The following is a 24313-nucleotide window of genomic DNA, read 5'->3' as shown; positions in this document are numbered from 1 at the left end:
TAGCTTATTTGTTCATCACCAACACCATCACCACAACCACTGAAATTCCATTGAGCATCTATGTCATAAGGCCAATTTAAACCTCTTTCTTCTTAGGTTCCCATAGCATGTTCTTCAGAAGGTGGACAGGCGTCTGCATTTTAGGCCTTGACTTTGCTGCAAACAGCACAAATTGGGAAATGTACCAATACCAGACTTCCAGAGATGTATCTTTGCAGCTGAGTATTGGACTTTCACCCAGAAAAAGAGGCATCAATAAAATTCATCTAACTTCATTTCATCAACACATACAGTTCTTTGTTCATTAAAGAATGAAAAATTACCTAGTAGGGATGGAGAGTTATTTTCCACATAAGGACACTGATAATGCAAACATATCAATCAGGGATCTTATAATTAAAAATAACTTAATAAAATGCTTTCTGTTATGATATAGAGATAAATAGATATTATTTTATTTTCTAAAGCACACTTCCCCATCTCTCACTTGCTCCTTTAGTCAAGTTTGGTTCACTCTGATTGAGCTTAACCTAGCAGAGGTATGGCCAAAATAACACTCCCTCTTAAGCCTCAGTTGGGTATGAATTTACACTTATCTTAACACCACTCAAACCTAACATGTTAAATTTAAAAATGCAAAACATCTCACTTCTAATGCCTAATGTTGTGTTTTAGCAACTATGATCTATCATGTTAAAATCACCCTTATTTTTATGTATGGAAATCTAGACATTCTCTTTTCCCTCAGTATGTTTATTTGCAACATGAAAACTCCTGAGTGAGTGTATGAGAGAGAGACAGAGAGAGAAAATATTCCTGTAGCCATTTTGAACCATTCTTGAAGTTCTAATCACAGCTATTCACAGCCATGAATCAGCTAGGAATGTCACATCTATTCAAGGTTATTGAGTGTCCTTGGAAGCAATCTTCCTTTAAACCACAAATTGGTATAAACCAAGAGAAAATAATCCTTCCCTTCTCCGTAACCTTCAACCACAACGTCTTATCTTAAAATTTGTGTCAGTGGACCCAGATGGCAGAAGATACATTCCAGTTCCCTTTAGGCACACGACATGGAGGCACAAATAACTCTGCGCGCCTAGAGCTGTGAAATATACAACTGTGATATTTACTAAAGTCTTGAAAGGCAGAGCTTGACTTTACTCACAAACAGTTGGCTTTTTGAAAATAAAAAAGTGGGAAAATATTAAGAAAAAGACTAATATTTTAGATCCAACAAAGTTTGAAAGCACAATAATTCTGAAGAGATGTTGTTCCAAATACTCTAAGGTAAAGGATAGGTTTGTATTTGCTTAATTGACTTTTTCATTCAGTGGCCACCATGGCATCCTGGAGGTCCACTGACAAGCAAACGTTATTTAGACGTGATGATGATACTGTCAACTCACAGTAAAACCAAACGTACACACAATGCTATTCACGTCAAAGCAATTTTTTATTTCTCTATGATTTTGATGATAAACTTAAAAAAAAATCAACTGTATTGGTAAAATGCATACTGCTATGGAACAGAGTGAAAAACAAAAAAGTCAATTATCTTTGCTACTGCAGAAGATCCATTCAGATAGATCACATAGTATAAATCCAAATGTCACCACCTGTGGTTTTACCCTTGTGTTTTCCACTTTCTACTTGCTAACAAGATAAACTCCAAGGTGACTTCAGAGGAGACCCATGGAGGTCTATGTTTATTTCTTTAGTCATCATAAGGCTATGGAGAGACAACTTTGTATGTGGAAATCATTGGCCTTGGAATGGCAGAATTATCACAACAACAACAGCAGCAGCAGCAGCTAACTCATATGGCAGTTATCAGGTACCAGGCCTAGCAAGCACTGTTGTAAGTGCTTTTCATATATTAACTCCTTTAATTCATTTTTTTTTTATTGATGTTTTAATGGTTTCTAACATTGTGAAATTTTGGGTTGTACATTTTTGTTTGTCCATCACCACATATATGACTCCCTTCACCCCTTGTGCCCACCCCCCACCCCCACTGCCCTGGTAACCACAGTCCAGTTTTCTCTGTCCATGTGTTGGTTTATATTCCACATATGAGTGAGATCATACAGTATTTGTCTTTCTTTTTCTGGCTTATTTCACTTAACATAATACGCTCCAGGCCCATCCATGTTGTTGGGACGATTTTGTCTTTTTTTATGGCAGAGTAGTATTCCATTGTATATATATACCACATTTTCTTAATCCAATCGTCAGTCGAGGGACACTTAGGTTGCTTCCACTTCTTGGCTATGGTGAATAATGCTGCAATGAACATAGGGGTGCATAAGCCTCTTTGGATTGTTGATTTCAGGTGCGTTGGATAGATTCCCAGTAGTGGGATGGCTGGATCATAGGGTATCTCTATTTTTAATTCTTTGAGGAATCTCCATACTGTTTTCCATAGAGGCTGCACCAATTTGCATTCCCACCAGCTGTGTATGAGGGTTCCTGTTTCTCCACATCCTCTCCAACATTTGTTGTTTTTTGTCTTGGTGATTATAGCCATTCTAACAGGCGTGAGGTGGTATCTTAGTGTTGTTTTGATTTGCATTTCCCTGATGATTAGTGATGTTGAGCATCTTTTCATGTGCCTATTGGCCATCTGTATATCTTCCTTGGAGAAGTGTCTGTTCATTTCCTCTGCCCATTTTTTGATCGGGTTGTTTGTTTTTTTGTTGTTCAATTGTGTGAGTTCTTTATATATTATGGAGATCAAGCCCTTGTCAGATGTATGTTTTGCAAATATTCTCTCCCAGCTGGTTGGTTGTTTGTTCATCTTGATTCTGGTTTCATTTGTCTTATAAAAGCTCTTTAATCTGATAAAGTCCCACTTGTTTATTTTTTCTTTAGTTTCCCTAATCTGGGTAGGCATGTCATCCGAAAAGATTCCTTTAAAACCCACGTCAAATAGTGTGTTGCCTATATTTTCTTCTATGAGTTTTATAGTTTCAGGTCTCACCTTCAGGTCTTTGATCCATTTTGAGTTAATTTTTGTGAATGGCGATAGCACATGGTCCACTTTCATTCTTTTGCATGTGGCTGTCCAGTTTTCCCAACACCATTTATTGAAGAGACTTTCCTTTCTCCATTGCATGTTCTTAGCACCTTTGTCGAAAATTAGCTGTCCGTATATGTGTGGTTTTATTTCTGGGCTTTCATTTCTGTTCCATTGATCTGTGTGTCTGTTTTTGTACCAGTACCATGCTGTTTTGATTACTATTGCTTTGTAGTATGTTTTGAAGTCAGGAATTGTGATGCCTCCTGCTTTGTTCTTTTTCTTTAGGATTTCTTTAGCTATTCGGGGTCTTTTGTTGCCCCATATAAATTTTAGTATTCTTTTTTCTATTTCTGTGAAGAATGTCATTGGGATTCTGATTGGGATTGCATTGAATCTGTAGATTGCTTTAGGTAATATAGACATTTTAACTATGTTTATTCTTCCAATCCACGTGCATGGGATATCTTTCCATTTCTTTATGTCATCATGGATTTCCCTCAATAATGTCTTGTAGTTCTCATTGTATAGGTCCTTCACCTCCTTGGTAAGATTTATTCCTAGGTATTTTATTCTTTTTGATGCAATTGTAAATGGTATTATCTTCTTGAGCTCTCTGTCTGTTAGTTCATTATTAGCATACAGAAATGCAACTGATTTTTGTAGATTGATTTTGTACCCTGCAACTTTGCTGTAGTTGTTGATTGTTTCTAATAGTTTTCCAACAGATTCTTTAGGGTTTTCTATATATACAATCATGTCATCTGCAAATAGTGAGAGTTTCACTTCTTCGTTACCTATTTGGATTCCTTTTATTCCTTTTTCTTGCCTAATTGCTCTGGCCAAAACCTCCAGTACTATGTTGAACAGGAGTGGTGAGAGTGGGCAGCCCTGCCTCGTTCCTGTTCTCAGAGGAATGGCTTTCAGTCTTTCCCCGTTGAGTATGATGTTAGCTGTGGGTTTGTCATATATGGCCTTTATTATGTTGAGGTACTTTCCTTCTATTCCCATTTTATTGAGAGTTTTTATCATAAATGGATGTTGTATCTTGTCAAATGCCTTCTCTGCGTCTATTGAGATGACCATATGGTTTTTATTCTTTGTTTTGTTGATGTGATGTATCACGTTTATTGATTTGCGGATGTTGAATCATCCCTGCGTCCCTGGTATAAATCCCACTTGATCATGGTGTGTGATCTTTTTAATGTATTGTTGTATTCGGTTTGCCAATATTTTGTTGAGGATTTTTGCATCAATTTTCATCAGCGATATTGGCCTGTAATTTTCTTTCTTTGTATTGTCTTTGTCTGGTTTTGGTATCAGGGTGATGTAGGCCTCATAGAATGATTTAGGAAGTGTTCCATCTTCCTCTATTTTTTGGAATAGTTTGAGGAGGATGGGTATTAAATCTTCTTTGAATGTTTGGTAAAATTCACTGGAGAAGCCATCTGGTCCTGGACTTTTATTTTTTGGGAGGTTTTTGATTACTATTTCAATCTCTTTACTTGCTATTGGTCTATTCAGATTCTCCATTTCTTCTTGGTTCAATTTTGGGAGGTTGTATAAGTCTAAGAATTTATCCATTTCTTCTAGATTGTTCAATTTGTTGGCATATAATTTCTCATAGTATTCTCTTATAATCCTCTGTATTTCCATGGTATCCGTTGTAATTTCTCCTCTTTCGTTTCTAATTTTATTTACTTGAGCCTTTTCTCGTTTTTTCTTAGTAAGCCTGGCTAAGGGTTTGTCAATTTTGTTTATCTTCTCGAAGAACCAACTCTTTGTTTCATTAATCCTTTCTACTGTTTTTTTGGTCTCAATATCATTTATTTCTGCTCTGATTTTTATTATTTCTCTCCTTCTGCTGGCTTTGGGCTTTGTTTGTTCTTCTTTTTCTAGTTCTGTTAGGTATAATTTAAGGTTGCCTATTAGGGCTTTTTCTTGTTTGTTAAGGTGGGCTTGTATCGCTATGAGTTTCCCTCTCAGGACCGCTTTTGCTGCATCCCATATGGTTTGATATGGCATGTTATCATTTTCGTTTGTTTCCAGATAGTTTTTGATTTCTCCTTTAATTTCATCAATGATCCATTGGTTGCTCAGTAGCATGTTGTTTAATCTCCACATTTTTGTCACTTTCCCAGTTTTTTTTTCATGGTTCATTTCCAGAATCATAGCCTTATAGTCTGAAAAGATGCTTGTTATGATTTCAATCTTCTTAAATTTATTGAGGCTTGCTTTGTTTCCCAACATATGGTCTATCCTAGAGAATGTTCCATGCACGCTTGAGAAGAATGTGTAGTCAGCTGTTTTTGGATGGAGTGCTCTGTATATGTCTACTAGGTCCATCTCGTCCAGTTTTTCATTTAAGTCTAATATTTCTTTATTAACTTTTTGTCTGGATGATCTATCCATTGCTGTAAGTGGGGTGTTAAGATCCCCTACTATTATTGTGTTGTTGTTGATGTCTCCTTTTAGGTTTGTTAATAGTTGCTTTATGTACATTGGTGCTCCTATGGTGGGTGCATATATGTTTATAAGTGATATGTCTTCTTGATGTAGTGTCCCTTTTATCATTATATATTTCCCTTCTTTGTCTTTCTTAACCTGTTTTATCTTGAAGTCTACTTTGTCTGATATGAGTATGGCAACACCTGCTTTCTTTTGTTTTCCATTAGCTTGGAGTATTGTCTTCCATCCTTTCACACTGAGCCTGTGCTTGTCTTTAGTGCTAAGATGTGTTTCCTGAAGGCAGCATATTGTTGGGTCTTGCTTTTTAATCCATCCTGCCACTCTGTATCTTTTGATTGGAGAGTTCAATCCATTTACATTTAGGGTAATTATTGATATATGAGGGCTTAATGTTGCTGTTTTGTCACTTATTTTCTGGTTCTTTTGCATTTCCTTTGTTTCTTGTCCCATTTGTTTTGGACTGCCAATTCAGTTTGGTTGTTCTGTCTTATGATTCTTCTAGTTTTCTCTTTGTTTATCATATGTGGTTTTGCTTTGATTATTTGTTTAGTGGTTACCTTGAGGTTTGGGCAAACGATCTTGTGTATGAGATAGTCCATTATCTGATAGCCTCCTATTTCCTTATACTATGTCAATTCAGTCACTTTCCTCTTCCCCTTCTAAGTTGCTCTTGTTATACCTTATTCTATCTTGTGTTGTGGCTGTGTGTTTACAGTGATGAGGTTAAATTTATTTTTGGTGAATTTCTTCCTTTGATCTTTGAGTTTAGTATTTAAGTGGTTTCTAACCTATTCCGGTAAAGATCTACTATTTCTCTGATTTTGTCTACCTACTTTTCTCCTTCCTCCAAGCTTTGTGTTCCCTTTCTCTTCTTTTTTTCAGACCTGAGGGCCTTCTTGAGTATTTCTTGTAGTGGGGGTCTCGTGGCCATGAACTCCCTTAGCTTTTGTTTATCTGGGAGAGTTCCTATTTCTCCATCATATTTGAAGGATATTTTTGCTGGATAGAGTATTCTTGGCTGAAAGTTTTTGTCTTTCAGTATTTTGAATATATCATTCCAGTCTCTTCTAGCCTGAAAAGTTTCTGTTGAGAAATCCGCTGAGAGCCTGATGGGGAGTTCCTTTGTAATGTTATTTTTTGTTTTTGTCTAGCTGCCCTTAATATTGTTTCTTTGTCGTTGACCCTGGCTAGCCTTACCACTAGGTGTCGTGGTGAAGGCCTTTGTCTGTTAATGTATATAGGTGTCCTGTTGGCTTCACTTACTGGTATTTCCTGCTCCTTCCCCAGATTTGGGAAATTTTCAGCTATTATTTCCTTGAATAGGCTCTCTGTTCCTCTTTCCCTCTCCTCTCCCTCAGGAATACCTATAATTCTTATGTTACATTTTCTAATAGAGTCAGATATTTCTCGGAGTCTTTCTTCATTTCTTTTTAGTCTTAGTTCTCTCTCTTCTTCCATCTGGAGTATATCTGTATTCCTATCCTCTAAAGTACTAATTCTTTCCTCCATATTGTCAGCTCTGTTCTTTAAAGATTCCAGATTCTCCTTTATCTCCTCCATTGTGTTCTTCATCTCCATCAGCACTGATTGGTTTTTCTTTATGATTTCAATCTCTTTTGTGAAGAAACTCCTAATCTCATTGAATTCTTTGTCTGTGTTGTCTCGTATTTCGTTGAGTGTTTTTATGATAGCTATTTTGAAATCTCTGTCATTTAGTTTATGGATTTCTGTGTCTTCGGGGTTGATTTCTGGGTGCTTGTCATTTTGTTTCTGGTCTGGTGATTTCATATATTTTTGCATTGTGGTTCCTGTGTTGGTTTTGTTTTTCCTCATCCTGGAAGTCTCTGGTTGCAATTTCCACCTGTCGCCACTGTCTGGTGGTAAAGGGCTGTGTAGTCTAAGCCCCCTGTGTTCTGCCCCGGTTTTTCTGCTGCGATCCACAATTTTGTTTTTTTTTTCCCCGCTGTGATCCACGGGTCCAGTCATTTGATCAGGACTGCCTCGGATTGCTAGGTCTGGTCTGGTCGAGCTGCAGACTCCGGGTTGCGGGGAGGGGGGAGCTCTCTCTTTTGCCCTCTGGGTCCCTGACGTGGGGGGCTTCTTGTTTGCCCCTCTTTATCTGCTCTCTGGGGTGCTCAGATGTTGATGGTAGCCCTGTGGCTCCTCTGAGTCCTCTCTCCCCACTTCCTCCGGGGGCCCAGCACGTTCCGCTCTCAGATGTGCGGCAGTGTGGATCCCTCCGCTCTAGGTTTTCAGTGTCTGGGATTCCGTTGTTGGTCTGTGGCTGTTGCTTTTGTTGTATCTTGTGGGGGAAGAGTTCACGGGAAAGCTCACTCCGCCATGATGCTGATGTCACTCCTCTCCTTTAATTCTTTTAGCACCCTATGAGGTAGGTACTATTTTTATTCCCATTTTATAGATTAAAAAAACCAAGGAAGAGAGCAGTTAAGTGACTTGTCTAAGGTTACATGGCTAGTAAGCTGTAGAGCTGAGATCTCAATTCATACAATTTGTCTCCAAAGGTCACACTTTTAATCACTATAGTCATGCGCCACATAACAATGCTTCGGTCAATGATGAACCACATATATGACAGTGGTCCCATAAGATTAGTGCCATATAGCCTAGGTGTGTAGTAGGCTATACCATCTGGGTTTGTGTAAGTAGACTCTATGATGTTTGCACAACAACAGAATCACTGAACAATGCATTTCTCAGAACACATCCCTGTCCATTAAGTGACACGTGATAGTACGTCACATAGTCTTTCAGGAGAACACCGGGCAGAGTGGCCTAACGTACATCACCTCTCCTCTCTCAGGGCCTCTAGTTTCTCTAAATGTAAAATAAGGAGATCAGATTATCTCTAAGAGCTCTTCCAGCTCTAAAATCCCATGATTGTCTATGAAATTGAAGGGAAGCTTAGATTGATTGGCCAAAAAAATGGTGGGTATATTCAAGTCCAAGTTTCCATTATTTATCATTCCCCCTCCCTTCCTCTCCCTTCCCTTCCTTTCCTCTCCCTGTCTCCAACCCTCTCACACACATTCCAGTCTATTATAGGGTAGTTTAACTAAAATATTACTTGTGAATTTGTGGGTCTGTGTATATATCTATGCATTGGGGATAATCTCCTTATCCTTCCTCTATCCTGTTATTTCCTTTCTATTTCTCATCCTTAATCATATATACTGTCCTCTCAAAATGGAAAACTGCTCCTGGTTTACCCTCAGCACAGACAGGCCTGTCCTACTCACAGAAGCTGTTTATAGGTTGGGGTCTTCACCAACAAGGCTCACTCGACTCCCGAAGAAAAATCAAAGGGTACATAGGACATTGCCCAAGGAGAACAGGACTTCATGGCACAAAAGACAGGGGAAATGAGGCCACCAAGTACCTGGAGAATAGTTAGCAAAAGAAGATAGTACTCTTTGGAATTATCATAATAATTTTTCCTCAATAAAGACCTTTTACATCAATGCAGATTGACTGATTCAGAAAACACTGTACTTACTTAGGAAGCCCTTAACAGGAATGTGGCCTATTGGCTGATTCTTCTCTCACTTTTTTTTGCTTCTATTAAGGAAACAAGTAATGAACTGTTGTGGAGGGAAAAAAGCTATAAAAGTGACACAATCACTCGAATCTTCACAAAATTGAGGGAGAAATCTTCCCCATAATACTACCAGCTTGTAAGAGTGACTGCTGTCATTCCGGTCCATTTCCTTCCATTCATCACATTGCTTCCTTCACTCTAGATATTTTTGCACGTTTCTACAGAATTTCTGTAACCATCATTTTTAATAGCAATGTAGAGTGGATGTACCATAATTTATATACCCATTCTCCTATTCTTGGGTATTTACATTCTTCCCTCCCCATTTGCAAGTATTATAACTGAAGTCATACAAAGATAACATGAACAAGTTCAATATTTTTTATTATTTCCTTAGGGTAGATTCCAAGAAGATGAATTAATGAGCCAAAAGATTTAAACATTTTTGTGGCTTTGGGGGATTGTAATGATTTACACTGTCATTAGCAATGTGTGGGAACACTCTCCTCTCATTGTACCCTCGCCAACTTTGAGTATCATTTTTTAATGTCTATTTGAAATAAGTAAATTAAAGGTATCTTCTTCTTTTAGTTTGCATTTCCTTGATTATTAGTGAGGCTGAATTTTTTCTGCATGTGTTTGCTAGCTCTGTTTCCCTCCTTATGAACTATTCCTGGCTTTCGTGCATTTATCTACTGGGGACCTTAGTGTGTTTTTTAAAAAATTAAACCATATTGGTACAATATAACAAATAAATTAATCCTTTGTCTATAATATTTGCTGAAACTATCTTTCATAGTCTGTTGTTTGCCCTTTTTTTTTTTTTTAAAGATTTTATTTATTCATTTTTTTCCCCCCAAAGCCCCAGTAGATAGTTGTATGTCATAGGTTCACATCCTTCTAGTTGCTGTACGTGGGACTCGGCCTCGCGTTGGACGGAGAAGTGGTGCCTCGGGGCGCGCCCGGGATCCGAACCCGGGCCGCCAGCATCAGAGCGCGCGCACTCAACCGCTAAGCCACGGAGCCGGCCCCTGTTGTTTGCCCTTTTTATTTTTGTCCTTTTTAGATGAATGACCATTACACTAAGAGGAAAGCGGGATCACCGGCTGCACATAAATCAACTGTTTTAGAAAAACATGAGAAACTTGTTAAAACCAAGAGCTTTTCTGAAAACAATTTGTTAGTATCTAATTATTCAGCAGCTGTTTGATTGACTTCATTTATTCACAAAATAAATTATAGTTTGACTGAATTTTATTAAAAAAAGAAACATCAATTTGTGTGTGAGGAGAGCCTAGCTAGGTACATAAAGCCTAAAGCACTAGTTTGACTTTGCCAATGAATTGGCCAGTTATTTTGGTGTCTCATGGATACAAGCATAAAGTTTTAGTAAATAAAAAGAGAAATAAATCATCATTTTTCAGGAGACAGGCTGCGAATTTTAGGTACCGCATATGGGACTTCTTATCCAGGAAATGATGGCTTTCAAAGTAGACTACTTTTGTGGTACATAGATATCCTATTACAACAGAGATCTAACACTCAAGAGTTGAAATGAAATTCTGTTTACCACATTGGTTTGCATGTGTTTGTTTAAGCTAATCGTTCTATTAGAGTTTTTAAAATCTTACAATGGAAGGATGAAAGGTCCCTCCTGGAAAAATAAATATTCCTCCAAAACTGATTTGACTCAGTTATGAGAACAGCTGCAGTCGATGTTCTCATGGCGCCTCTGCAGGCTCTTTGGGCCATTTTGAAAGAGAAAAATGGAAGTCGCTTACTTCCACAACTAGTGATGATTAATTAATCTCACATCCCTTTCTGTAGATGATCTGTGTTTTTTCCGGCTTCTCGTGTCTTTATTTTTTGTCATTATTTTTGGATTAGAAACTCCTAGCATTTTTATGGACACTGATGCTAGATCATATGGGACAAGAGGAGAGAAAGAAAAATTAGTGAATGGATAGTTGGTGGTGTCACCAGACTCCACAAAGAAACTCTAACTTGGCAAATGTTTTTAAAAGAAAACTAAACATCCAGAACATTAGACCAATTATTTTGGACATTTACTCTCATTTAGTATTTTCCATTGCTGCTTGGGTAATCTAGACTCCAAAACTCTTCCATATACTACACACATACAACCACACACACGTGCACATACACACACACACACACGAACACACACACACAAGTCTGGACAAAGTTCTTGGGGACTGGAAATATATGTATCATGATTTTGTAGATTTATTGAGTGTTTTGTAATATCCCACTGGACAAATGGCAACAGCTTAGTTCTTGCCAAAATGAGGGCCCAGAATCTCTGGTTAATATTTCAAGTTCATTGAGGCAGGGATTTTTTTTAATTGTGTAACTACTTAGCACATCTCTATCCCTTAGTAATTTGAAAATAATAATACATCTCTGAGTTGTAGTGACACCTATCTCCATCACACCATCTCTTTTGGAACTCTAACAACTTCCTAAAGTAGTTTCAAATTATCTTTCTCTTGTAACTTCTCAATATCCTTTGTGGTGGATTATGTAAAGCAGTTAAACACTTAATATAGAGAACAATCTTCAAGAAAATTGAAGGTAACTCAATGTATAAAAGCTTTTTTACTCTTTGGAGAAGAACAATAACTGCTTATTTCCCCAAGTAAACAATCATATTCAATTCATTTTTCTTACAGTGAAATCCATTGGGGTTTTATAAATTTCACAGTAATTTTAGCATTAACATACTTATCCAAAATGTAGCATCAAATTTAATATACTACCTTGAAAAGTAATAGGCTTTAAATAAGGTATTGAACAATCAGAGATATCACTTTCTTCCATAGTTTGCAAATTGCAAGTATTAATCATAGCTGTCTATTGCCATCCATCTTCTGCATTAGTTCAGTGAAATTTGCACTTTATCAGTAACTCTCTCAAGTTTCACGTATAACAATTGGGAGCAGAAGTATTTTCACTGCTTACTACTTGAACCTCATTTTCAATTATGTTAAATATTAGATAGAAAAGGAGATAATCAAATTAACATAACATATGCTACAAAAATGTAGACACTTTAGTGACTTAATTGTAGAGGTCGATACAGGGGTTAATAATGATTGCCGGGGTTTGCACCAAGTATTTCGCTCTTCTGGGCAAATGCTAACTATGCCAAAGGCAGCAGGCTATATTAGAAAGAGCCTTATGAGAGAATCCTAAAATATAGGTTCTAGAACCAGATTTATGACACAGTAATGTGCTACCATTTTCTTATCTATAAAGTGGGGAAAACACCTAATATCATTAATCCTATGAACCTCACAGGGCTGTTATGGCCAGCACATGAAAATAATCTGATTGAAAGTTATAAAATACAAGTACCAGGGGAAAGCCCTCAGTATAAGTTCAAGTTGTCAGCTTGCTTAAATAATAATACTTCTTCTTCTTATTATTATTATTATTATTATCAGAAGTAAAAGGATCAGAAAGAAGATCCAGGTACCCTTTTAAGTAATTTACATCCATGATTGCACTTAATCCTCAAAAATTTCATAATGAGATATGTTTTCCTCATTTACAGACAAAGAAACAGAGGCACAGAAAGGTTAAGTAATTTCACCAAGATCACACAGCTCGTGGAGCTAGAATTCAAATCCAAAAGGTCCAGCTCCAGAGCCTGTACTCTTAATCTCTTTGCTATGTGAGGGTCACAGATTCTCTGAAATAAGATTCAAAGGAAGCTGCTACAACCAGAGTGGGAAACTCAAGCAAGATTTGAAGCTGCAGCTTAGGAGACCAAGTAGCCTCTAAATCCTACAGAGCATCTGAAGGCTATTGCTTATGTAACAGAGAATTAGTGTCTTGGACAAGGATGGCATAAAGATGCCCAAGAAAGAGGGAATTTAGATCTGAATGGAAGGGTCCTAAGATGCCATGAGTGTAACCAGTAAAACTATAAAAGCATGGCTGCTCTGCAATGTTATCAGTGTGAGTTTGCAATGCAATTTCCCTGCCTACGACATTTTGCATTTACTAGACGCTCCAGATTAAAGAGGGCTAGAATTGACTTGGTGTTGCTGGGTCAGTGTGTGGTCGATTTGATCCAGATCTCTGCACCATTCCAGGCCACAAGCAGGAAATTAACTAGACTTCCTCAGCCTCCCTACCAACAAATACTCAGTACGAACATAGCACAGATTGAACTGTAATTTTCACCTTTGTGATTCCCTCTTCTAATATCTAACTTTCTGTATTCACCTACAGGGAGTAATACAATGTAATTATAATTGAGTTGCCTCCACAGAGAGTAGAGTTAGCATAATGTAGTAGGAAGGGCACTGAACTTGGAGTCAGGAAGTCTGAGTTTGGGCCCATCTTGTGTCACTTACTGTATGACATTGGATAAATCAGCTAACCTCTTCTTCTTTTGCATAATAAAGGCTAAATGCCCTTCCTCCCTCAGAATGCTGGCAGATGTCTCCAATAAAATAATACATATAAAAGCACCAAGTAAACTGTAAACAATTTATACAGTTATGCTTACTAATTAATGACTTTTGCAACTATAAACTGTTGGCCCTCCCCACTGCCCAACTCCGCTGAGATTGTCACTTTTATCAACGATGTCACGGGGACATGGGCACCGTGCACCTCTCCACATCAAGCGAACCACCTTCAACTGTGGCAGTGAAACTACAATTCTTACAGCCTGCCCCGCCATGGGTATTGACTGAGCTGTGTGTGTGTGTGTGTGTCAGAGGGAGTGGGGTGGAGCATGAGCAGCCTCAGGCGAAAACACCACAGATTCCCACTTTTACTACCCAAAGTCCAATAGTTTATTCCAGTATAAGTGCCTCTTGCATTGTTGTAGGCCTTTGGTTGATTTCCAGGATGCATAAAGGGTTGTCTTTGACAACTTGTTGAGCTTTATAGTTTATAGTTGTTTTCTAGGAAGTGGATTTGTAGATCCTCAGTAGGCCACAGCCAGAAATCCTGCCCAAATCACTGATCTTTTAATGGCAGGAATTTATAGAACTGCTGGACATTAGGGATTTATGGGTTTTTTGCTTAGTATTTCAAAAACAATATAAGAAAAACAACGTAAAATGTCTCATTAATAATTTTATATTGATATGATAATATTTGGATATATTGAGGGGTTAAGCAAAATATTATTAAAATTAATTTCACCTGTTTAATTTTTCTTTTTTTTAATATGGCTCCCAGAATTAAAAAAATACATATGTGCCCTATATTATATTTCTATCAAGCAGTACTAGTCTAGATCTAACATCCAATATATAGAAAGTACTAGAGACAAAGAAACATGTCAAATAATGCAATAGAGATACAAACAGCAAAATCAAGAGTGTGAGAAACTCTATAGGAAAAAATGACCCAGCTCTTTCAACAAATAAACTGCAAGCAAAAAAAAATAAAAGCAGGAGGGTAAGTATAGGGATTAAAAGAGATTTAAGAGATATATCTATAAATTGTAATGTGTACATCTTAATAGGATTCTGATTTCAACAAAGAAATGAAAAAACTACACATACATTTATAAGATAGTCTGGGAAATTTGGAAATAGACAGTATGTCTGATGATATTAAAGATTTATTGTTTATTTTATTTATATATTTTTAATTTTTTGTTTATTGCAGTAACATTGGTTTATAACATTGTATAAGTTTAAGGTGTACATCATTATACTTCTATTTCTGCATAGATTACATCATGTTCACCACCCAAATACTAATTACAACCCATCCCCACACACATGTGCCGAATTATCCCTTTTGCCCTCCTCCCTCCCCCCTTCCCCTCTGGTAACCACCAATCCAATCTCTGTCTCTATGTGTTTGTTTGTTGTTGTTGTTATCTACTACTTAATGAGTGAGATCATACATTATTTGACCTTCTCCCTCTGACTTATTTCACTTTGCATAATACCCTCAATGTCCATCCGTGTTGTCACAAATGGTTGGATTTCATCGTTTCTTATGGCTGAGTAGTATTCCATTGTGTATATATACCACATCTGCTTTATCCATTCGTCCCTTGATGGGCACTTAGGTTGCTTCCAAGTCTTGGCTATTGTGAATAATGCTGCAATGAACACAGGGGTGCATGTATCTTTACGCATTGGTGTTTTCAAGTTCTTTGGACAAATACCCAGCAGTGGAATAGCTGGATCATATGGTAGTTCTAGCCTTAATTTTTTGAGGAATCTCCATACTGTTTTCCATAGGGGCTGCACCAGTTTGCACTCCCACCAACAGTGTATGAGATTCCATTCTCTCCACATCCTCTCCAACACTTGTTGTTTCCTGTCTTGTTAATTATAGCCATTCTGATGGGCGTGAGGTGATATCTCATTGTAGTTTTGATTTGCATTTCCCTGATAGCTAATGATGTTGAACATCTTTTCATGTGCCTGTTGGCCATCTGTATATCTTCTTTGGAGAAATGTCTGTTCAGGTCTTTTGCCCATTTTTTAATTGGGTTGTTAGTTTTTTTGTTGTTGAGATGCATGAGTTCTTTATATATTTTGGAGATTAAGCCCTTATCAGATGTATGGTTTGCAAATATCTTCTCCCAATTGTTAGGTTGTCTTTTCGTTTTGTTGATGGTTTCCTTTGCTGTGCAGAAGCTTTTTAGTTTGATGTAGTCCCATTTGTTTATTTTTTCTATTGTTTCTCTTCCCGGGTCAGACATGGTGCTTGACAATATGTTGCTAAGACCGATGTCGAAGAGCATACTGCCTATGTTTTCTTCTAGAAGTTTCATAGTTTCAGGTCTTACATTCAAGTAAGACATTTATTGTTCATTTTAAGGCATAGTATGGTATTATAATTAGGTTAAAGAAGAGTCTTCATATCCTGTAATCATATACTGAAGTTTTATGGATGAAATTATATGATACCTTGGACTTACTTACAAAAATCTAGGGAGGCAAGAGAGGGAATTTGGTGGGGTGTAGATGAAACAAGACTGTCTATGAGGTGAAAATTATTGAAGTTAGGTGATGACTAAGTGTTGGGTTCATTCAATCATGCTCTCTAATTCTATGTATGTTTAAAATTTTACATAATAAAATCTTCAAACAAAATAGTTTTGGAGAATTTTTAATGATTTGGGAGAATACTAGAATACAATGTTAAATGAAAAATAAGATACAAAACTGAAATTAATAATGCAAAATTGTTAAAATTAGTTTCATGGGAAGAGGAGGTGACTCAGAGAACTTTAACTTTCTATTAAATTCTCTGTAATTAAGTTCTATTAATTTTTAATCAGAAAAACAGTACTCTTCATACATAGAGTTTTATGATCAATTATTTGAAAAAAAAATTAATAACTGAAAGGAAATACATGAAAATACTAATGGCAATTATCTCTGTGTTGGGTGATTAAGAATGACTTTTATTTCCTTTATATTTTTCCTATTCTGTACATTGAGAATGTATTACTTTTTCATCAGAAAAATAGCAATGACAAGTTTTGTGTGGAAAACTTGAAATTTTTACTCTCCTTTCTACTCTTCCTATCCATGTTCATATAGACGTGAGACTAATTGACCATTCATTAGAAGGTACAGAGTAGTAGTACCTCGTAATTTACAAAGCATTTTAGACATTTTCGAACTTTTAAATTTCACACACAGTATTACAATTTATATGCTTACAGCCCTCTGACACAGCATGTCAGGAGGATATTATTATTCCCACTTTCAGATGAGAAACAGAGCCTCAAATTTTTGCAAAACATAGCAAGCCAGTAGCAGATCTTGAACAAGAACTCAGGTTTCATTATTCTTAGTCCAGTGCTCTTTTCACTATAACATATTGCCTCCCATAAAGAGTATCAAACTCAGAATACTATTAATTTAGCAAATAACTAACTTAGGCCCAATTGAGTTCACGTTATTTACATCAATTAACCATACTATCAATTTTACTTAACTGTAGCTGAGAGCCATGTGCAGGAAAGAGGCACTCAGATGAAATAACAGAGAGGAAGCAGTAGAATTTTGTGACATATGGCATGCTTGCTGATGAAATCAAAGGTATGTTTCATGCCAGCTTTTGGTCTGCAAAGTGTCTTTCATTTCACTAAGAGGTATACCCCATGCCAGGAAATGCACAACCTCCTAGCCCTTTCTTTTGAAATCTAAACCTATGAGAGCATGAACTTGGCATGACTTGATGGAACATTGAATGCAATATGCTTGACCCATTTGTGAGTACAAACTATCCAGATTATCCACTGTGGGGAAAAACTCTAGGTTGTCATCTGGATTCCTCATCCGCTCAGAGAAAGTGGGAATACAATTGAGTGTTAGGTTTACCTCTGGCTAGACAATAAGGATTTGTAATTTTAGAGAATAAAAAAAAAACCCGAGGAAAGAAATTTAAACCAGGAAGCAACCAAGAATATTAAAAGTATAGGGCGAATGTAGCTTAGTGCTCTTACACAGAATAACATATTTGCCCTTTTTGCCCTGAGAGGTTGTAAAACCCCCAAATAAACCTTAGATAAGTCCAAAGGATCTAATCATTGCAAGCGAGTCTACCTCTTCTCTAGCAGGCAAGGGAGATGCTGGAGATCAGGACACCGTCGGGTATTTGAAGAAGATATCTCTGTAGATTGTTAAGAACAAGAAATTCTTGCTTATCTGCCCCAAGAACTTTAGCTACTAGTTCAATAGCAACTCTCAGGGAAAATACGAATTTAGAAGGAAGACCTTATCTTTAAGTGGAGGGGTTCACTGGGTGAGACAGGGGTCTTTTCCAGAAATATCACTGTCAGTTTGGATGACTTGGTCCTCCAGCTGGTATGGTCAATCTTTTCCCTTTGGCAAACCTTGTCTTACATGCAGATGACTCCTTAGTGGGAAGTTAGTCTGTATATGGGAAGACATGAAATATTTTGGAGTTCATTCTAAGTGCAGATGTCTAGTGGGCTAAAGGGAGGAGTATGCATCCTTAAATACCTCTATCACAGAAGAATGAGAAGCAGCATATTGGAGAAAGCTTTTGAATCAGATAGACCTGGATCCCACTACCAGTGATTCCATTCACTTAACTTCATGTTTGCCTATCTATAAAACTGGAATAACAATATCTGCCTTGTAATGTTGATGTGAGAATTGACAAAAACATAAGCTGGATGTTTTCTGTAGCAAAAAGTTTAAAAGTATACACATCATACAGGTATCAACAATGGTTAGATGGTAGAATTCTTAGGTTGATTATTAGGTGATGGCACCAAAGGCAAATTTTTATTGTTTTCTTTTTATCTTATTTTTTTCTTAAAATGAAAACATTCTAATATTATAATGAAAAGAATATCACATAATATTTTAAAATAATACATGTGAAGTTCCTATTCTACTTTGGGACACACAATAAGCACTCACTTCCTCATTGTTGGCTGCCAACATTGTTCTCATTAACATCATCATCATCATCTTATTCTTCCTATTATAGACGTGAAAACAGAGGCTTGGAGAGCTTTAGTAGCTTACTTAAGTCCATATATCTCAGAAGCCAGTAAAATGCCTAACATACTGCTTGAAATATACATATATATAGACACATCTCATTTCATGAATCATGAATAAGTAGATTTGATTGAGAAAGTCACGAACCCAAATTTGAGCAACACATAATAGGCCCTCAGTGAATCAGACTGCTTAAAATGAAGCAAAATTTTGACAAGTGGACAGTGTTTGCAAGAAGCGATATAAAGATTTGACAGAGAGATATACAATCACATCAAGAAAAGGAAGGGATTTCCAATAATAAAAATTGAAGAACAGCAATGCTGTTCACTAGTAATAATTTACCAATTCTCATCGATTACAATCAGTAGATAAAGTTTTTCTCTGAAATCAGCGCCTTCTCTCTCTCTCAATCATTCAATCACACACACACACACACACACACACACGCACACACACAGAGGAAATCCCTTCCTCCCACTTCTTCAGAATCCCAGGGGCTTTTTGCTGCTCTCAGACTGAACAAAAGATCCTACTATAGCACCTTCCCTTCATCCCTACTCCAAATCTATCCCTCTCTCCTGTCCTTCATCAAAGGTTACTTGATCTGTCTCTATATCCCTTTCTCTCTTGTCTTTTCCAGATGTCTACCTGTCAACAACTTACTCAAAGTGATTAATGACTAATCAGAACTAAATGGATTATCCCTTTCAGAAGAAGTTAATTTTTACAGAAGTCATTTGGAAATTCAGCAACTTTGACTAAAGGTATTAATTTCTAGTTTTGAAACTTAGGCCCCATAATAGACCATTAAGGAAGACATCTTGTGACTGGAGAGTGCTTTCCTTTGTGCCTCCAAAGTTAAAATATCCCAGAAACCACAGATTTTACGGGGCTGACTTCTAACTGGACCTGATTCTTTGAGCCTCACGGCATAGACAAGACCGGCCTAAATCCTCACAGAATGTCTTCCATGGATTTAACATTAAGTGAGAAGAATTGAGCTCATCCCCAGATAGAAACTAACAATGATGAATTTTTTCCCCTCCACAGCCTCAGAGGGACTCAGTGTTACATCACTGGCTGCCTGAACATATGAATTAACACTGTTGAATAGGTTAAGAATTTGGAACTTCCTATGAATCATAGTATTCATGTGCTTATATAAAATTCCTCTAATAGGATTCGGTGATACAAAGCTCTGCCATGTTGTGGGAGTCCTGGAGACGCTACTGGCATCAAGTTACTGCAAATGAATTGGTATTTCTAGAAGTTTTTTTCACTGAGTCTCATTTGGTGTTTGTTTCAAACATCTAAGGTTAAAAATGCCCACAGTAACTGACTCTGACTCTTTCATCTGCAACAAAGCATGTGAATTACAGTCAACACTCTGTGTTCTGGCATTCTGTCAGCAAGAAATCTCTATTGATTGGGGCTTCAGCCAGTACCATAATAGATATTTCTAATGATGACTCTGAAGAACAGTATAAACTGGAAATGCCTTCTGAATATTCAAAAACTATATTCCATTCATTAGAGTTTTAGATTTAATGTAGTTTACTAAATTCTCATTCCTTGGAAGTGGTACAATGCATATTATTTGATTAAGCAGGGCATCTGATTCTTCAATCATGCTGAATTTATAAAAACACTACCATCAAGGCATAGACCTCTGAATCACCTTCTAGGCCCACTATAACTTTCTTTGATGCAGTGTCACCTTAAAGCATTTACTCACGAGCAAGTGTGACTAACACATGGGTGACATCGACTATGCTTAGAGATAAGTAGTCATTTATATGTCTAAGGTATCTTGACATCAGAATACACATAGGTTGACAAATGTGGCATGAGCTGCAATCATTTACAAACTACTTGTCACAGAAAATGAACTGGGTGTGGGCTATCTTTTCGCAACGCTGTCAGTGTTTCATAAAATACGTAGCCTGGACCTCCAACTGTGTTTAATTAAGACAATATTATAAATCCTAATTAGCTGCATTTCGTTTTTAAAGCAATTTAAAGTTCATAGTTTAAAGGGAAAAAAACTAAAAATAATAGACATGGTCTCTGTGCAATGTAATTAATGTTTGGGAAGCAGCCACTGGAGCACAACATAATGAGGTTGACAAGTCAGTAGCCCTGACATTTCTACACAACATCACAACTCAGACATCATTTTAAAAAGCATTGAAAATTAAATGTGGCACATCAAGTGTACTGAGCTGCAGTGCCAGTGGGGTGGAAATCTGGTAGTTAAAAGTTTGCAGTCTCTCACCAACAGTCAAGACATAAGTTAGAAAGAGTGGTGTAAAAGCTGACACACAGCACGAAACATAAAGAGAAGTGATCACGATTATTCTTTTTGAAATACTGATATTAATAATAGCTCTACTCAAAATCAGATATATGTCAAATAAGCAGTTCTTTCATGTTCTATTTCTTGTATTCCCTTTTCCTGGATCCTAAGACCTTTCAGTCAGTGAAAATGAGATATTAAAGTGTGCAGTTTTCTTTGGGAAAGGATAGCCCAATGGTATCATAGCATATACTTTTGAATTTTCTCCTGAATCTTTCTGAGCACGATAGTCAGAGTAACGTTTCTCCTCTTAAGAAATGAAATGAAGTTGTCACTTTCATATAATACTTAAACCTGATACTGAGGAAGAATTTGAAAGCCTCCTTGACTCTTTCAAGCATGGAGGCTGCTGTCCTAGGGTTTACTTGATCATACAACACTTTTTGAGGCAATCTCCTACGAAACACTTGCATGCTTCCCTCTGAATACAAGACAACATAATGCCCAACGACCTCAGAAGCAATCATATTGTTTGTAGCTTTAAATTCTTACAGAGAATATTTAAATGACTTTCCTATGAAACAACGGCCTTCCCAGTGGATGTGTCTCAGATCTCTCAGCAGTGGGACTTAAGCTGCTACATGTCTTCTCACTCTTCAATGGAATTAACTGCACAACCTGTTGTCCGCATGCTCTGCATTATATGCATATGTGTTTTAATTTAGTTTTAAAAAAATTATGAGACTGTCTTCAAAGATACTTATCTAATTTTTGGCTAAGACGTTATACTTCCTAACTACTTTCATGTTTTAATCCACAGGATTCTAGAGGAACACCTCTAGAACCGTGAACTCTGGATGATTAATTCAAGCATTTAAACTAAAACGAAATTTTTCGTTGTTCTTCAATCTGAAAACCACTGTAGCTTATCAAAGTTCAAAGGTGGCAGCTATTTTTGGAGTCAAGTTTGATTGGCTCAAGATAATTGATTGTTTCTTATTGATTAAAAATTCCCTGGAAGAAAATAGCAGTAGTTTATACAGAAAAAATGGCTTTTCTGGGTAATTGTAGTAGTTTGGGAAGGATAGAGCAGCGGATTATGGAAGAAAGAGAGAAACAAGAGCCTGGAGATTAAGAAGCACTAGCTATTGAATCTAAAAGGAAAGATATTCATAATTACGCATTATTCGGATTGACCTCTTTCTAACCACCACCAAATAAGGTGGAAGACATATCAGGAATGAAAGTGGGGACATCACTACAGTTCCTATAGACATTAAAGAGGATAATAAGGAAATTGTAGGAACAACTTTAAAGCAATAAATTCAATATCATAAATGAAATGGGCAATTTCCTTTAAAAAAAACTTACACGAGAAGCAACAGAAAATCTAATTACCCCCCTATCTATTAAAGACATTGAACTTGTAGTTTTCAAACCAATTTTAAAAGAGAACTTTTGACCCAGATGGTTTTACTGGTGAATCCTGTCAAACATTTAAAAAAAAAAAAATCTTAAACAAAGTATTTCAGAAAATATGGGAAGAAATATTCCCAACTCATTTTACTAGGCCAGTACAACCCCGATACCCAAACTTGGCAAGGCTGTTACAAGAAAAAAAATTATACACCACTATCTGTCATAAACATGGACACAAAATCATCAACACAATATCATCAAATGTAATCAAGTAATATACAAAGAAGGATAATAAACATAACCACACAGGGTTTATCCCAGAGATGCGAGGTTGGTACAATATTCAAAAATCAATGTTATTTACACTATTAAGAGGATAAAAGATAAAATTCATATGATCAACTTAATAAATGCAGAAAAGTATTTGACAAAATTTAACACCCATTTATGATTAAAAAAAAAACTTTCAGCAAACTATGAATAAAAAGGGAACTTCCTCAACTTGTAAAGGGCATCTATAAAAAAACTTATAGTTAACATCATACTTAATAGTCAAAGACTAAAAATTTTTCTCCTAAGATCAGGAACAAAGAAAGTACGTCTACTTTCACCATTTCTATTTAATATTGTACTAGAAGACCTAGAACATACAATAAAGTAAGCGAAAGAAATAAAACGGATACAAATTTTAAAGAAGGAAGTAAAACTGCTTTTATTTGCGAATGACATGACTGTCTATATAGAGAATCCTAAGGTGCTGACAAATTAGCTACTAGAAACTGATAAGTGAATGTAGGAAGGTCACAAGATTCATGATCAATTTATGAAAGTCAGTTGTACTTCTATACACTAGCAATAAAAAACTGGAAAATTAAATTTAAAATGCCAATTACTATAGCATCAAAAAATATAAAACAGTTAAGAAAAAAATTAACAAAAATGTGCAAGACCTCTATGCTTAAAACTATGAAACACTACTGAGAGAAATTAAACAAGACCTAGATAAATGGAGAAATATACTATGTTCATGGATATATATCAGTAAGATATTGATTCTCCCCAAATTGCCTTCTCAATCAAAATAAAAGAAGGCTTGTTTTGTAGAAATTGACAAGCTGATTCTAAAATTTAGGTAGTGTAGGGGGAAGAGGGAGAATCTCCCTCTGCCCTTTTCCTTAAGGTTCTTATGGCTGGCCAAATAATTAACAAGACAGGTTAGCAGGAGAAAATAATACCAAGTTTAATAACATGTATACATGGGAGAAAGCAGGGACACTGCGTTTCTCAACACAATAGCAGAAATTCTCGTCTTAAATACCATGTTCAGCCAATGACAAAGGAGGATGTTGGGGGTGGGAGGAGTCAGTTACAGGAGATTACCACTAAAGCACAGTAAACAAGAGTAAGGTTATTGTGCAGATTTAAGGCCTCAACTTCCACATTGATAAGCCTCTAGAAATGAGGCCATCCCCCTCTCTTCTCAAAACAGAGAGGGAGATACCTTTACACATGGAGATTTCCCTTATAAATGTAAATGATTGTCTGGCAACTCCTCGCAGGGCCATCCAGAGAATGTGGCCAGAGAGACAGAACTTCTGATAAGAGAGGCTTGTTGGTGCCTTTCTTATTGTAACATTTACCCTACGTTATCTTTACAGCCATCATGATAGATCTGTTCCAGGAAGGAGCCACCATGTCACATTCTTTAGGCAGTTAGTGGGGGAGGTCAAATGTCCCTAGAGAAAACAACCAAGGTAAAGAGATAGATTTCAGGGTGGCCAAATCTTGATCTCCCACAGTAGAAAAACACAAGACTCACAATAGCCAAAACAATCTTGAAAATGAAGAACTATGTTGAAGGAATTATGCCACTTGATTTTAAAACTTATTACAAAATGACATTAATCAATAAAGCATGGTATTGATGTAAGAAAAGATGAATTGATCAATGGAACCAAATGGAAGCAGTTTCTAAAAGCAGTCTTCTGCAGGAAAAAAGTCTGAAACTCCAGATCTGCATTGAAGACATGTAAAATATATTTATTAATAAC

At 36.6% G+C, this 24313-nt stretch overlaps 1 protein-coding gene across 20 annotated transcripts in view; it reads right to left on the bottom strand.

The window, feature by feature from the left end:
* Positions 1-24313, bottom strand: part of TENM1 (teneurin transmembrane protein 1) — a 773006-nt gene that overhangs the window by 549914 nt on the left and 198779 nt on the right. For 3 of the 20 annotated variants that reach the window (XM_087427639.1, XM_087427637.1, XM_087427632.1), the window contains one exon: positions 17786-17944. The exons of the other annotated variants lie outside the window; for them this stretch is intronic. The gene's annotated coding sequence lies outside the window, so the exon portion shown is untranslated. The remainder of the gene's footprint in view (positions 1-17785; positions 17945-24313) is intronic. 20 annotated transcript variants of the gene reach the window in all.

This window comes from Ceratotherium simum, chromosome X (assembly GCF_057802395.1).
Source record: "Ceratotherium simum simum isolate JZ-2026a chromosome X, ASM5780239v1, whole genome shotgun sequence".
Classification (NCBI taxonomy): domain Eukaryota; kingdom Metazoa; phylum Chordata; class Mammalia; order Perissodactyla; family Rhinocerotidae; genus Ceratotherium; species Ceratotherium simum.
Note: the sequence above shows the minus strand (reverse complement) of the source record. Positions and strands in the feature narration are given on the sequence as shown.